Raw genomic sequence first — 829 nt, 5'->3', positions numbered from 1 at the left:
AGCTTACGGCCATTCCGGCCTGGGACTACCCGATCTCGCCTGATCTCGGAAGCCAGGCTTGGCAGGGCCTGCTTAGGACTTGGACGGGAGAGCGTCTGATCCTGGCTAGGGACTTCCAGGCGGACTGGATCCTTTTCCTGAATGTCCACCCAGGAATGAGCGTCTGTTTGTGAGTGAGGACCTCCGGCTGAAGGTGGCCTTGTCGCTGTACCCATACCCGGGAACGGGTGCCTATTCCTGTCTGTGGACTGCCAGCGCGAACGGTGTCCCGGTTCCTGGATGTTCACCCAGGAATCAGTGCCTGTGGATTCCAAGTGACTCTGGAGCACCTTGGACATTATGGGCAGAATACGTTTTTTGGCAATTAGCCGTAGAACATCTTTTGAAGGGCCGTTTGGGGGTGCCTGAGTGGCTTACGGCCATACCGCTCGTGGAGCGCCCGATCTCGTCCGATCTCGGAAGCTAAGTAGAGCAGGGCCTGGTTAGTACTTGGACGGGTGACCGCCTGGGAATACCCGGTGCTGTAAGCCTTTTTCGCTTCGCCTTCGAAAAACGGCAGAGGGCGCTTCGGTGAAAGGAGATCTTTTGAACGTCTCTTTAGGAAACAGCAGGGGGCGCTGCTGCTGCTGTTCTTTTTCTCCCTATCCTGTACACAGTGCTGTGTAAATGTTACATCGTGTTTTGAAGGCCCGTCTGGGGTGTGCAAAGGCAGCTTACGGCCATTCCGGCCTGGGACTGCCCGATCTCGCCTGATCTCGGAAGCCAGGCTTGGCAGGGCCTGCTTAGGACTTGGACGGGAGAGCGTCTGATCCTGGCTAGGGACTTCCAG

General features: G+C 57.2%; 1 non-coding gene across 1 annotated transcript; it reads left to right on the top strand.

The window, feature by feature from the left end:
* Positions 1-411: 411 nt before the first annotated feature.
* LOC123964555 lies at positions 412-530 on the top strand. The gene has a single exon (XR_006823473.1). It is a non-coding gene; the product is annotated as a 5S ribosomal RNA (ribosomal RNA).
* The last annotated feature ends 299 nt before the right edge of the window (positions 531-829 follow it).

This window comes from Micropterus dolomieu, unplaced genomic scaffold, assembly GCF_021292245.1.
Source record: "Micropterus dolomieu isolate WLL.071019.BEF.003 ecotype Adirondacks unplaced genomic scaffold, ASM2129224v1 contig_3210, whole genome shotgun sequence".
Classification (NCBI taxonomy): domain Eukaryota; kingdom Metazoa; phylum Chordata; class Actinopteri; order Centrarchiformes; family Centrarchidae; genus Micropterus; species Micropterus dolomieu.
The sequence above is the reverse complement of the archived record's forward strand: the minus strand, read 5'-3'. Positions and strand labels throughout refer to the sequence as shown.